At 40.1% G+C, this 12,023-nt stretch overlaps 1 protein-coding gene across 1 annotated transcript in view; it reads left to right on the top strand.

Annotated features, from left to right (window-relative positions):
* Positions 1-12,023, top strand: part of LOC149067006 (metallo-beta-lactamase domain-containing protein 1) — a 66,667-nt gene that overhangs the window by 44,225 nt on the left and 10,419 nt on the right. The window lies entirely within an intron of this gene.

Genomic DNA, 12,023 nt, shown 5'->3' with positions numbered 1-12,023 from the left:
AATATCTCAACCTTGGAGCGTATATATATATATGTTGAAAGGCACCGTACATGGACGGCGTCAACAAACAACTAATAGCTCGTGAATGACAAAGACCAACCAGATGGCCATATGCATATAGAAACGTCCTCTCCACTTGTCAATACAAGATTCATCGAAAGACTGGTTATTTGTGAAGAAAAATAACCAGTCTTTCGATGAATCTTGTAGTACTCAAATACACAAGATGTTATCTGAGAGGAAACTGAAAAACGAGACAGCTCGTGAATATGTTTTGCATATGAAAGAAATTGCTAGCAGAGGCAATATCGAGGACGCTGCAATTATCAAGTATATCCTGGACGGCATTCCAGAGGACAAACACAAAATCTTGCTATACGGTGCGACGTCGGTGAGAGAATTCAAGGTGAAGTTGGTGGTGTATGATGACTTGAAAACTAGCAATAATCGAGGGTATCGCTATCCAACACCTTCGACCGAGTGTCAACGTGAGGGCGAAACAAGCCAAGACCAGATGTGGGTCAAAAAGCTAGCATCAGATGCTACAACTGTGAAGAAAGAAGTCATCCCTCCAAAGACTGTAGAAATAAGACGCGTGGCGTTAAATGCTTTCAGTGTAATAAGTTCGGCCACAAATCTATTGATTGCTCGCAAAAAGATGTGAATAAAACATTCAGTGTCCTAAGTAAATGTAAAAGAAATAATTGCCGAAAAATCGTGAAGATCATGGATAAACAAATAGATGCATTACTTGATACGGGAAGTGCCGTAACCACGATCAATCAAACTTTTCACTGTGGGTTAGGGTCACCCAGTATGTGTTTTGATGATCATTGATGGGTATAGCGGGAGAAAATGTCTCTCCCGTTGGTTTCTTTTACGCTGACATATTCATCGATAGACACGCTGTTTCCACGAAAGTGTACGTCGTAAAGAACCTCTGCAATCAGATGGTTATGAGTGCTGATGTCATATGTGAAGTAAATATCTCCTTCACTGAGAGAGGCATCAAAGTTTGTGGTTTACGCGATGACGCCGAGACTACAGTAAAATATGCTCAAATCGTGTGTTTACAAGATGACCAACCAACGCCAGTGAATGAGGGAAAACCCGCTCGCTTAACAGACGGCGATAAGACTGAAGCGGAATCGTCAGCATCAACAAATTGTGTTTTGTTGACAGCTGCTGCGGTGAATGAAAACGAAGTTGACTTGGGACATACCATAAACAAGGACGTTAAGGAAAAGTTAGGGAAGAGAAGTAAGCAGATTAAGCTGGAGGACTAGAGTGTCATTGAACACTTGAAACAAGAACTATCTGAGATGACGAAAAGACACCAAATTGAGTTGATGTTGAGGCTGAATGAAAAAGAGATGGAACTGAAAACAGAATTCGAACGAGAGAAAGAGGCTTTGCTGAAAGAGCAAAAGAATTTCCTACAAAGAGAGAAAGAGGAAGAGATGAAGGTATTAAAAGATTCGTTAGATCAAGCCATTGACAGAACTGTTTCACGGTGCATGGTCGAAATGCAAGAGGGTTGAAACACTCTTGACTGAGGCTTTGATACCTCAGGATGCAGGAATAAAGGAACATCGGAGGGCATCTAAGGCCCCCTTCACACGGAGCGGATGCGGACGCGGGTCCGCATACCCTTTCAAACGAGCGCTGAAGATGCGGACGAATCGCCCGCATCTTTAGTTCGAAATTCGTGCATATAAACTGTTTTTTCGCAATTTTTGTAATTATTTTTCCTCTCGTTCACCCCTGATTCAGTGGCCATAGGCAGCCTAGAGGCATTCTTTGGTGGTTTAATCTAGAGCCACATAGAATATGGGAATAAAGATGTCTTCATTCCGATCCTCACAAGTAGTCGATGGGAGAAAATGTCTTCAAATATTTTCAAAATATTTTGAAAAAAAAAATCCGTCTTTTCGGAAAAATATGGAAGAAAAATTCCAAAAACATCCAATGTTCGAAAAATCAAATCCAAAAACATCCAAAACATTCGATGTTCCAAAAAAAAGAAAAAAAAATTCAGGAGATATCAAAGAATTTGCAAGTAGTAAAAATGGGGAAGGGTAGAGACTTTCAAAATGCCTGTGCTTAGAAATATTCACATCACAATTCTGTCTTAGGCCGGGTTTACACTATAAAAGTTCGTTTATAAAACTTTTAGAGTGAAATCCCATCCTTAGATTAGTCTCACTTCTGAAATATAAAATTTCATTTTTTTAAGTTTATAGACTGAATATCGAGTAAAATAAACTTGTAGGTATCGGGGAACCACCAAAAATATTCAAGTGCTAGGGTCTTCAAACGACTTAATCCGGCCCTGAGTGAACACCGTACGTGGATAACGTTGTTTAATAAAAATATTTTTTTTAAAGTTTAAAAAAGTTAACAGATTAAAAATTTAAAAAAATAACAAATATTTAAAATAATATTTCAGATATTTATGTTTTTAAATAATTTTAAAAATTTAAAAAGAAAAAAATTAAAATTTTTAAATTAAATTTAAAAGTTATTAAAGTATGTAGTCAATTAAATATTCGTAACGGCTTATAATTTTGGTCCCGTCAGTGGCCGTTGTTGACAGGTTTTATTGTATAAAATTGTGAAATATGGACAAAAGGCAGTTAAAGTTGCTATATCTCCATCTCAGAAGGAAACGGAGGGATAGACGTATGTAGGTACATTATATTAATGAGCAGGGACCATCATATGGTGTTTTTAAAGGTATTTATGGCAAATAATTAAAAAAATTCCGTGAAAAATCACCTTCAAAAAGTAGCCAAAGATGCGGACGAATTCGCTCCGCATCCGCATCGTCGGAATAGCTCCGAATAAACCTATTGTCAAAACTTGTACGTGCGGATGCGGAGCCCGCACTTAGGTTTTGACACATGCGGACGACGTCCGGACCCGCATGAACATTTCCTAGGTGTGCGGAGATTTTTCGGCTCGTCTGAAAGGCGCAGTATATTCCAATTGTTAAAACTTCTTCCGACCCGCATCCGCTCCGTGTGAAAGGGCCCTAAGAAACAGATGGATGAAGTGACAGACGAAAACAGGAAGACGTTCAACTCAAGACGGAAGACCGCAGATAAAAGTCGTGCTGCTGTTTTGATCGCGATTAAGGGATATCAGTTTGAGGACTTGAAGACGCAGTCGGAGTGTCGAAACCTCGACAGTCTGGTGAAAGTCAAGATGAAAGACGCATACGACGAGACCGGTGATTATGACGTACCATCGAGAATCGTCAGCTGTGCTGAGTGCATGATGAAGTGGATGTTTCGGAAAAACAGATCTTCCGGGACGGAAGATTTGCAGGATGGCCGATTGTGGGAAAGATGGCGCCACATGCCGGGATCGAGTCGGTGACTGTGTGGGCGCGCGTACGCAGAGAGTGGACGAGGAGAAATATTGACGACGCGGTGGACGAAAGACGTATAGGAATTATGTCTGTAACTGTATGTAAATAATTATAGTTTATGATTAAATCTCACATGTATTTACAACCTAATTAGAGAGCTAACAACTTTCTTGCAAAGTTCAATCGCGACTGACTTTTCATCCTAGTCTATCTCTAATTGAAATCTGGAATCTTGTTAGCGCTATACTGTTTATAACCCTGGTAGAAACTTCGAGAAATAGAATGTTCTACAAAATTATATTTTACGGTTTCCAAGTTGGCGGCGTCACCATATGGAGGTGTGGGAACTTCTGGAATGTTCTCACTAATCACATCTTTCTCAGATAAACCGAAACCGGTATCGACTCTCGTTGCCACCAGAAGATTGCGATAAAGAATCGTGCCATCTATCGTTTATAGTTCGTAACAATACAAAATACATCAATAAATCCCTTCTTTAATCTTTTGAAACTTCTAGATTGATCGCCTTCTATTTTTAAACTATTCACCAGTTTTTGTTTTGAGAACACCCAACAATAAATAGTACTATCTGATTATTGAAAATGTTAAGGAAATTTTCTTTACAGGGGCCAAACATCAACCAAATTATCACAAAAAATCAGAAACTTTGCCTGGTTTTAATTTATACAAAAATTGCCACGTTTTCAAGACAAATAAAATTTAATTGGTTGAATGGTCGACGCGTTTTGGCTCTTCAATGGAGAGCCGTCATCAGGACCTCGTGGTCAGAATTCACACGACTGAGTCGTGGAGGGGTAATGTTTACGTGTCTGGTCATCCGAAGAGATCGCCTTTGTATTTGCTGCGTCCGAGTGGTCTTTGGATGCTAATTGGGAAGGCATCTGTTGCAAAGTAATTGGATGCCCCAATTCGCATCCAAAGACCACTCGGACGCAGCAAATACAAAAGCGAACTCTTCGGATGACCAGACGTAAACAGCACCCCTCCACGACTCATTCGTGTGAATTCTGACCACGAGGTCCTGATGATGGCTCTCCATTGAAGAACGGAAACGCGCGTCGACCATTCGACCAATTAAATTTTGTCTTGAAAACGTGGTAATTTTTGTATAAATCAACCAAATTGTATTAATCGAAAAAAATTTTATTGCTATAAATAAATATTTAAGGGCGCGTATACACTAGCAAGACAATCTTGAAACGCACGACCCCCTGCAGCGGTTCTCATCCGCTCGTGGGTACACAAACTTCCTTTGTGTTCGTTGAAAAAACAGATTCCAGGTGGGTCCAGTGAAAACAGCTCAAGAATCGTTCACAACACCGTACAAATTACTGAACAACCAATTGTGAATGCTTTCATTGCATGATCCGCGCGCTAGTGTATACGCGCCTTAAGGGTGCAGTCCCTCTGGTGGTATGTCGATTTAACCGACTGACGGTTTTAGGGTGTTGAGAAAATCTACTTGAAAAAGGTTCAGGTAATTGTCACAAAACTACTTGGAAAAAAATCCAACCATTTTTCCTTCCCCCCCCCCGTACAAACAGCGGGATATCGGATTTAGTGTTGTGTGGTTTAAAATTTTTGTTCCGCCCACTGTTGAATGCTTCTTTGTAGGAGAGGAAAAGAAAAGGTGTGTTCTCTCGTAAAAGGATTTAAACTATAGTCTGTTTCAGGTTAACTTTGCAGTGAAGAGAAAGGTAGAGAGTGTATTCCTTCGCCGCAAAATATAGTTCTCATATATCGGAGGTTTAAGATGAACCTTTATACAGAATATTTCAATTTTTTCTATGATTTTGAAAAAAATACTGAAAAAAAATCGTTTTGAACCGCTGTTTACTTGTTTAAAATTTTTAAATTATAAAAAATATTGGTTACCATTATTAAAAATCCATAGCAACGGCAACGACACTCTGGCGCGATATCCTAGAAATTTTCCCCGCCAATATCACTGTCGTGTTTTTTACGTTACACAATTGTATACTGTATATATATATTTTTTTTCGTTATTTGGTTGAATTTTCCATAACGATTTAATTTTTCATTCAGTTTTACATGCAGTTATAGGCTTACATAAAAACGAATATATTCAATCAGTTTTATTTCCTTCCAAAAATAGGCTTCAGTGAGTTCAGATATTCACTCATAGATTACAGGAAGTGTTTCTCTTCCACGAGAGTGCTGATACCAGGGGCGTAGCCAGAAATTTCGTTCGGGGGGGACCAAAGTGACAGTTATGGGTTTAAAACAATGGGTTTGGCCATCCTTTTCCCCTTTTTTCGGTCATTTTCTCACATTTCGGGGGGGGGCAGACCCCCCAAGTCTCCCCCCCCCCCGCTACGCCCTTGGCTGATACTTTGACAGACCCGCAGAGGGTCTGTCAAACTGTGAGAGACCCTCTATGGGTGCAGAAGTTTTGGTTTTAGGTCCTCCTTTTTTTTAATTTTTTTTTGCCATGTTTATGGGATAGTTTTAGTTTCCGATCATGGAGAGTGTTGACAGAGTCGCGACTTCCACTCACACGAACGGAGACGCCATCTTCCACGCACCATCTTCCACCACCTCTCCCGATGCCCCTTGCCTTTAGTGTCTCTTCAGATAAAATAAATGAGAGGGGCGGGGGGGGGGGGTCCACAGTGGTTTGGGCTTTCATCTTTTATGTGACAGTTGTGTCTTTATTTTCACGAGAGATAGCCACGCTAAAGTTCTCTGCTCTTCCATTCCTGAATACTATGTTTTTGGTTTCTGAATACTCGCTGTAAGCAAAACTCGATAAGAATCATCCGTAATAACCACATCAACCGTAACAAAAAACTAAAGCTGTCGTGAAAACAAGTGGCATCAACGTATACCGTTCGGTGAAGGGGGGGGGGGGGGGAGCTCAAGCGACGGAAATTTCGGCAAGAAAAGTGAGTAAAAAAAATTCTAAACTTTTCCGTACCGTTATTATTATTTGGTGCTATTCCTGCATTTACACGTGAAAACAGAGTTAATCTGCTTCTTCTTAATTTTATTTAACATTAATTTTTTCCATATAAATTGAAGAAAAAATTAAAAATCCCCAAGTTTTTTTTGAGAGCCATGGTTAATATACAGTATTTTAAAATTATACGTTGCTTTCATAATATTGTTTGGATTTTTTTTGTAAATAAATTTCAGCTGAGGGAAGGGAAATATTGAAGAAAAATAATACTATGTTTTTTGAAATTTTTAGTGCTACTTACGGCACATCAATGAAGAGTAAACGACACGCTGATAGAAGCTAATTACTTTTTTATAAATTTAAGAACACTTTCTAATCAAAAAACAAAACAAATGATTTCAAAAACCTCACTTTAATTTCTGAAAATATTGGCAATGGTTTTCTTTTAATTCTATAATTATTACTAATTTAACTGTGCTATTACGTTACACGTAAAAAAGATTTTTCTCAGTTAGATTGGCGAGAATTGGCCATACCTTATCGAGGCCGCGCATCGATACATTGGTTAAGAGGCTTTCGTTCCCATAGCAACGAGTGATGCGGTTCCCTCGTAGCTTCCCCTTCACTGCACAGTTAACCTGAAACGGACTATAAGTACAATACTTGGCTTTTTGTGGGCTCGTCTTTTTTCCCATTCCTCTGCCAACGTATTTTTTACTTTTCAAGTAAAGATCAGGGCAAAATGGAACTGATTACACGAGCGTCGATTTGAACTACTACCCCAAATTATTTTACTCAAAAATTTTAATGAACTTACCGTATTCCCACGCATTGGCCGGCATGCCGTAAAACACGAGAGGCACCAGCTTTTTGTATGTTGTTGTCTTGGCCACTTTCGGCATGCCGGAAAAAGTGAGGTTATAATAGGATCACAGCATGCATTCAGCCGAATCAATGGATTTTCCGAATAAAGTTGATGTATATATATTTTTCTAAATCACACTTCCTCATTTTCAAAAATCAGTTTTCTTTAAATATTAATTTGCCTCGTTCTTCCTCAGGAATAAATTGAATCTATGTGTGTTCATAAAACTTTGAAAAGAAAGTATTTTACTTACATAGTTAATGAATTTTATTACTCTTTGCCATCTGATATGAATTCAACTGTCAGCCTTCATTCATACACAGGGCCGCAACTAGGGAGAGCAGACGGGTCTTGTACCCCGGGCGCTGGACCCGAGGGGGTGCAAATTTCATTCTAAAACCTCTCCTTTACCATGACAAGGGGGCGTAAAAATGCGCGATTGCCCCGGGTGACCAAGCATCTAGTTGCGGCCCTGTTCATACACATGTATAGAAGACTAATCAAATTTTACCTTCTTTCAATTACAGTACCGACATTGAACAATATTTTTGATACTCTCTGAAATGTTTCTTCCCCCCCCCCCCCACCACCATAGGCGTAAACTTCTATAGGGCCCATGGGCCCGAGCCCCCCCAACATTTTTGAAGACGCGGCTCAGCCCCCCCAAAAATTCGTATGAATATGGCTTATTCATTTTGCAATGATGAAAATTTTTTTTTTAACCAAAAGTTGTCCTAATTATGAATTAGTTAATGGAAACAATCTGCTCAAACTTTTAGTTCTTTTAAAAAATCTGGATGGTCTTTGGCTTTCTTGTTCCATGACAATACGTTTATCTCATTTCTTCCCTGCCGTTCAATCCCCAATTGCACCCTCCATCGGTTCCAATCCTTACTGCCAGAAGGCACGGCTGAGAGGAAGATTCTTTGAGGTGTTGAGGGGGCTCTTTCTTCTTTGCCTGTGGCAAGAACTGAGTGTCTCTTCTTTTGTTCACTGCGACCGGAGGACGGCCATGGCGCCGACATGAAAATAAGCCCAAAGATGCATGGTGGGGGGGAGGGGGGAGGTTGAAAATTGGGAAGCAATGATATTGAAACCGAAATAAATTACACTCTATAAAGAATAGGTGCCAGAACCTAGAGGCTGAGGCCATTTAACCCCCCCCCCCGCAATAAATTTTGTAAGGGGACTGAGCCTCCCAGTAATTACTGAAAAAAACCATTGTGCAATGCATTCTCCCTCTCCTTCGTACACGCATGAGTCCCGTATATGCGGGAGGACCAATAACATTTAGCCCCCCCCCCCAATGTTTTTTTGAAAAATATTGGGGAAAAAAGCACATTCTAAATGCCCATTCATAACAGATCTTGAGGATCGATGCCGAAACATTTTTCGAGCCCCTTTACAACAAAATTTGACTGGGGGTGGGGGTAGAACATAGGCGTAAACTTGTATCCGGCCCGTGGGCCCGAGCCCGCCCCCCCCCCAACATTTTAGAAGAGCCGGCTCGGCCCCCCCAAAAATTCGAGTGGATATGTTTCTCACACTTGGCTCAGAAAAAACTTTTTGACAAAAAATTTCTTTAAATAGTATAAATCCATCTACTCGAAATTTTATTTTTTTACGTTTCTTCAGAATCTCAACGTACTTGTTCTGTGACAATAGTAGTCTTATCTCCCAATCAATCCAGCATCCATTCATCTTAAATTGCGTCCTCCCAGAGTGGTGCCTGAAGGCACCAGTGCAGATAACTTGGGGGGGGGGGAGGGATCCTTTCTCTTGCTTGCACTGTCGGTAAACTCAAGAGCATCTCTTCCTTCTTTTGTTGAGTGTGACCCTTGGGGATGGGGACATGATACAACACAAAAAAAGAAAAAAAGTGGGAGGAGGTAAAGTGAACAATGATTAAGCTTATTAACAAGTTCTTCACAACAGAGGCGCTGACATGAAGAAATTAACATTGGGTGGGGAGAGAGCGCTGGAAGTTGCTGGCCGTCCCCTATATACGGGGATGAAATGAAGCACATACGCAGGAAACAGAGGACGCACTGCATAGTTCTTCTAAAAACTATTGGTGGGGGGGGGGGAGGGCTCAACCGCCTTTCAAAATTTTTTGGGTTCAAATATCCTCCACTCCTAGGTTCCGGTGCCTTTGAGGGGAATCAAATAAATAATAGTAAAATAAAATTAACACACAAAAAAAAAAGAAAATAAGAAATGAATGGAAAATTTCAAAGCCCCCTGAGCCGGGTACCATTGCATTCTAATACTAGGAATATGAAATTTCCTCCTTATAAATCAGGGATTCTCAAACTATCTACGTTAGCAGCACTCTTATATAGAAATTTTAAATACGGTATTTCAATAAATGTTGAAGAGAGGTTAAAAGGTGAAATTTGCGTCCCCCCCTCTGGTCCGGCACCCTAGACATTTGACCCCTCCCCCCAGCCCTGTTTCCAGTACTCCAACACTTAGGTAGCCAGGGCCGGAACTAGGGAAGAAGGCAGTTTTCACAGGCGGAATTCTTGTGGGGACTGCTAATTCTGGGGGGGGGGGGGTGGAAGAACGAAAAATATCGTTTCGATCGTTTTTTTTAGTGGGGAGAGGGTGAAAAAATTACATACTCTTCCCTCCCTCCACGACTAAAATGATCCTGTCTCCGTTGGACCGGGCTTTTGGACAGATCTTTCGCGAGGACCCCGATTTTTCACAGGGAAGTGCTTGGACCTGTCGTAAGCGTAACTTGTATTAAGTCGTATGTTAAGTGCATTAAGTCGTAACTTGTATTACCTGTCGTAACTTGTTTTAAGCCAATGGGATCGAGACTCCCCCCCCCCCCCTTATTAATTTCGGAGAGCTGGCTCAATCTTCCCCTCTCCCCCAAAAAAAAATCGCATGGATACGTTTTCCACACCTAGACTCGGAATAATCACGTCACGTCAGTACAGTGAGTTTCGGCCTTACACGAAGCTGTGACATGTAAAAAAAAAAGTGGCGATTTTTCCACAAATTCCGGCCATTTTACAGGATGCGACCTCTATTTATCGGAAAATACTGTAATTTTTTCTATGTTCCATTGCAAATTAAATTGGGGAATTTTTCTAAAAAGGATGTAGTATTTCTTACTTATGTTATTCAAAAAATTGTGTTTATTTCAAAATGAAGAATTATTCTCAAGGTTTTAATAGGGTTCCTCCTTTCCCGATCAATTCTTTTTTACGGACGAATTTCTATTTGTCCAGGCGGTGACCGCAAAGAGGGAGTTTTACATACCCTGTTTACGTTCGCAGCACTGTTAGAAATTTTAAATATCTTGCGGCATCACAGTCGATCTCAAGGAGGCATTTCGATGCTTCCCCCCCCCCTTCCCGACAATAAAATGATCTTCACTCCTAGTTACAGCCCGTCCGTGGCATCTAGTGGCGTGTTTCCCGGGGGGGGGGGGCACTCAGCGAGCTATAAGCACGGCCATGGACTCCCACATACTGGAGAAGGGCTTCTAGCCTGTGATCTTTGGCAGGCTTTTTATTCCATGTATTTTTTTTTTTTCATGATCAAGGGGCCGCACCTTCTGCAGCTGACAAAGAGCATTTCAATAGGGTTCAGTTTCGGCTGCTTCAATGCAGGTTTACTGAATACAATCACCATTTCCTAATTAGAAGGACAGGGAGTGTATAGCGTGTCGCTTATGTGGGGAATATGTCACCTGGAGGCATCCGTCCATATGGGGACCCCCCTTCTGATCCTGAAAACTACATTCTTCTTGACGCCGCCGGTCAAGGCTTTAAAAGCTTTTGTGCTTAATGGATGGCCATCCGTGAAGGACGCCGACATAGATGATCCTAATTGGAATATAAAGAAATTACGGTGGTGAAGAAAAATCTAGACGAGGTTTGTGATTCTGCAAAATAAGAATAGCTGTGTTTGGAGCCACTTGAAGTAAACTCCTTGTTTTTCCACTGAAAACTCCCCCCCCCCCCCCCCCACACAAATGTTGAGATGGACAGTTCCACAGTATTTTACGGTTTGTGTGGACCACATTCGGTTGTGCACGTACAGTATAACCTTCTGTTAGTAAAACATGTTGTATTACAAGAAAACGGAAAAGTTCCTCGTGATTCCGCACAGTTTCCTGACAGAAAAAGTAAGCAATATTAAATATAGCTACACATTTTTGATAAATTCATGCATTTTAAACATTTTCTTTAATGATAATTTATTCAAAATCTTCAAAAACAATCTAGATTTTGCAGCCCTCTAATACTTATAATCAATAAAGCGTAGTATAAAATACTTTTTTTTCTGTTAGACATATCAATAAATTAATAAAACTTACCATGTTTTATTTTTTTCAATCATATTTAAAATTTATTTAAGAAAAATTTAAACTCCATTTGGCTTGCATACTTGTAAAAGTGACAATATTTGAATCGAGTTTTTAATAAGAAATTTATGCAACTAAAAAAATTATTATTTTTCTAATTTAAAACCTGATATATGAGAGTAAAATAAATCTTAAATAAGTGACATGTAATTTGATTTTGGGGGAAATATACACTGTATCATAAAATATAAATAAATACAGGGCTCGACAAAAATCATTAAAAAATTTAGGCACCAGCCAAATTTTGTAAGAGCCAAGCATGGTTTTTTCACGAGAAAAGTATCTTAAATAATCTTTTTTCAACCTTTCTGGGAATTGATGACCCCTTCCCAGGGCCGCAACTAGATACTTTGTCATCTGGGGCAATTCGGAATTTTGGCACCCCTTGCATGTAGAAGAAGCAGTTAAAGGGTGAATTCGACTCACATTCTGGTCCAGCGTCCGGAGCACCAGACCTACC

The sequence above is a fragment of the Pholcus phalangioides genome, unplaced genomic scaffold (genome assembly GCF_987345545.1).
Source record: "Pholcus phalangioides strain wild (caught in Gottingen) unplaced genomic scaffold, Ppha-v1.0 ptg000031l_1, whole genome shotgun sequence".
Classification (NCBI taxonomy): domain Eukaryota; kingdom Metazoa; phylum Arthropoda; class Arachnida; order Araneae; family Pholcidae; genus Pholcus; species Pholcus phalangioides.
Note: the sequence above shows the minus strand (reverse complement) of the source record. Positions and strands in the feature narration are given on the sequence as shown.